We start from the raw sequence: 4,023 nt of genomic DNA, 5'->3' as shown, positions 1-4,023 counted from the left end.
GACACTGCCAGGACGTCTAACATTTTTCCGGTGTAAAATGATCTTTTTGCTCCTGAAACCCTAACTTTCCCAATTTACCCTTAGACCTTAAAACGACGACCCAAATCTATCCAAACTTAACGTAACACCTTAAATTACACCCATAAATATTTCTTAGACGTAAACTTAAGCTCCTCGACTAATTTTTCTGTTCGTTTTAAAACTTAAACCTACGTCTCGGTTTTAACCCGAATTGCCTCGAAACTTAACAAAATTTTACCAAATTGAACCCATAGCTTATTAACACATAACCATACCATATGCGATCCAAATCAAGCCAATTAAAACCCTTGAACAAGTATAGACAGCTATTGAACTTCTTGCCTTATTTTTGAAACCCTAGCTCGAACAAACCCTCAACCCCTTCGACCGTAGCCACGGCTGACCCAACCAAACCCTAGCTGACCATCCTAGGACCTAGAACAAAGCCTAGACAAGCTAATGGACCAAGCCCTACAGCCCTAGCACTTGCAGCCATAAACTCGTGCACAACCTTGACTCACGCGACCCTTGCTTCCACTACAGCCCTAGGCCTTGCACCAGCCTTCCCTCGAGCTATCTCGGACCATGAATCGACCTTATTGGACCCATGAACATGCCCCTACATCAGCTAGCATCCTACTTTCCTAGCCACTAAATCGAAACCCTAACCTCCTTACAACTCAATTTTCGTTCAACCCTCTTACCCTCCTTGTCCAGCCCTCAGCTATGCATCTATGGACCCTTAAACATGTTGAAAAACGTCCCTTCCCATAGCCCTATCACGGCAGCCCCTTTGTGCATCATAATCATGAATTTAGAAACATAAAAACTCAAGTTTTGTTCATGTTTTTCCATAAAAACGAAAATATAAGATAGTGTTTCATATTTTTTATGCATACATGTATCAATACATATAATATTGTATAAACGATAGTTGAAATAAGATTAAGGCGAGCCTTTGCGTATTTTACGCACGAAAACAATCCTTGACGCGAGGGACGTTGTCGGAGAGACGGGGAAGAATACCTTGCTAAAATTCCTTAAAATCCACATAAATAGCTTTAAAAAAATGTTTGGTGTGTGTTTGTGTGCTAATGGTGGAAGTGTTTTAAACATGTGGTTTGAAGTGTTTTGTGTTTAAGAAACTCTATCTTTTGATAAATAATTGGGTAGAAAGCTAACACAATAACCCTATTATAATAGGCTCATTAGACCCATTATAGTGTAGGTAAAATATTTTGTTTAAGAAAGTTTTTGAAATTATTACCCGAATTATCAAAAAGTTCTCATTTTCGTCAAAAATCGATTACCAATTAAAAATACGACTCGGCACGTAAAAACATCTCAAAAGCATAATTTTCGAAAATAACATTTAAAATACCATATATTAAATAATTAAAAAATAATAATTTAATAAAAATATATTCTTTTTATGGTCTCCGGTCTCTGTTCCTCGATCGCGTCTCGAATAACTTTTAAAAACATTATTTTAGGCATTGTAGTAGAAAAATATATTTTAAACATGTAAATATGCCTACCGCATTTAATTAACACAATTAAAGCAATTCGATTAATCATTTTCTATTTTCCTAGATTTGCATGTAGTTGGATTATGTTATCGTATTTTGAACCTTACACATAATGTCAAAACTTAAAAAATATTCATGCGAAAAAGTTAATATCACGTTCAACTTTTATTTATATGAAAATTTGAAAACAAAAATATATTTAGAAAAATTGCATAGAAGATAGGGTACATGCGAAAAAGTCAACATCCAATTCAACTTTCACGATTTTTGAATCGGTGCTTCTAATACTTCATATTGCATATTTACTTTCCTACATAGAAATTTGAATTAACATTAAATTTCTTTAATAAATATTCTGAAAAAAAAATTAGCATATCTTATATCTTTTACTATCTTATTAAGTCTAAGCAATATATATAAACCGTTTTTACTATTATGGTGATTTTTCACCCCTAAAATATTCCTTGACACATAATATCTCTCAACGAATCATCTCACTTACAATTCCCAACTTCTCCACTTCTTATGGTTTCCGGTATTTCAAAAATCTCTCAAACCAACAAACTAAATAAACATCCAAGCTAAAACAACACACTCACACGTAAAACATGAATGAACCAAATAACTCTTAAAGGTATTTTTTTCTTTTATTTTCTATTTATTTTTTTAATTCATATATCAAAATTACATATAATGATCATTCACTATTTCTTATAATTATATTTTGATCTTTATTTAAATATAAAGAAAATGAATTATAAATAATATTATTGAAGCAAGAAACGCGTGGATCGATACACTAACAATCAGTTTTAATTGAAAAGATTAAGATGCCATCATTTTTTTTAATGCTCTCATAATCTCATTATTACAAGATTTCATGGTGATGGACCGGTCCCTTTTTTTTAAGGATATATGAAAATTATGTTAACGAGAATTATGTCAAGATATATATGAAAATTATTATTACATCAACACTTTTTTGATGTATACATGAAAATTATTATCACAAACTTTAAAGTTAATTTGAAGGATACATAAAAATTATGTTAATCATGTACGATTTCCATATTTGCACCAATCACTTACCCAGGGGCGGAGGCACTAAGGGGGCTGGGTTGGGCTCCAGCCCCCCCTAATTTTTTTTTAAAAAAATAAATATGTTTTATTTTAAAAAATTTGTTTATTAGCCCCAATCTGTATTTTTTTCTTCTTTAACTTCTCTATTCTTCTCTCTCAAATCATCACAATTTTGATTACTTCAAATTGTCGTAACTTCATAATCGGTCGCCAGTTTTAAAGATCGATTGTAGATTCGGAAAATCCACGGAATAAGCTTTTTTTTAATATCAAATTTTCGAAGTTTCTTTGTCGTTTTGAAATCAGCCGCCGCCCATTGGTCGCCATTTTCACAGAAAATATGAGAAAATCTTAATGTTAGACTTTATACGGCTTGTTCTTGTTATTCTTCGTTAGATTTCGAATTTTAAAGGTAATTTCAGATTTTAGTACTTCAAAATTTGGGTATTTTGGTTTTTTTTTTAATTTCGATAATTGATATATATTAAATTTTTTATTGTAGTTACTATTTTGAGCCGATTGATGATATTGATAATTTTTTAGAATTTATTTGAGCATTATTTCGAATTTCCAGATTTTATATTGAGTATTGTCGATTTTTAGTGTGGATTATTTATTATTTGGATGTTTAGATGCTATAGAAAATATAAATGCGAATTTATGGAATTTTGTAGGAATTTTGGAAAAATTCAGAATTAAGTAAATGGGATTTTCGAATTTATATTCAGTAGTGTTTTAGCTCCATGTTTTTGAAGGTATTAAATATTAAATACTTTTGTTCTATGTTTTCATGAAGTCAATGTTTTCATATTTTTTATTTTAAATTTTTTAGTTAATTATTTATTTTATTAAATACAGCATGGGACGGAGCCAGCCCCAAGTAATTTTAAATCCTGGATCCGCCCCTGCACTTACCGATCACCTTTTAATTATAAACTATCTAAATACAACCATAATTAACATCCAAAACTCAAGCATATATTGTAACGACCCGAAAATCAGACTACGTATAAGCCATGCATAATTGCTACTATTTAAATTAAAAATGAATTTTTAATTAAATATATGAAGTGTTTAAGTCATTTTAAATAATTTTAAATCATGATTATTTATTTTAAAAGTAGATGTTTAGTTTTATCTTTTCAGGATAAATACGCGAGGCCGGACCGGAGTTTGGAGATTAGAGATAAGATTAATAATAAGATTAATAATAAGAAAATATTCCTAAATTTAATTTAAGTCAAAGAATAATTTAATTTAAAGAAAAAGAATATCCTTGGGATTTTATAAATTAATTAGAGCTAAATTGGTAAATAAGTTCTTTAGGTAAATATTTAATTAAAGCTTAAATTAAAATGTGTAAACAAATAAGGATGAATTAATCTAGGTATAA

Source organism: Primulina eburnea, chromosome 10, assembly GCF_022965805.1.
Source record: "Primulina eburnea isolate SZY01 chromosome 10, ASM2296580v1, whole genome shotgun sequence".
In the NCBI taxonomy this organism is placed as follows: domain Eukaryota; kingdom Viridiplantae; phylum Streptophyta; class Magnoliopsida; order Lamiales; family Gesneriaceae; genus Primulina; species Primulina eburnea.
The sequence above is the reverse complement of the archived record's forward strand: the minus strand, read 5'-3'. Positions refer to the sequence as shown.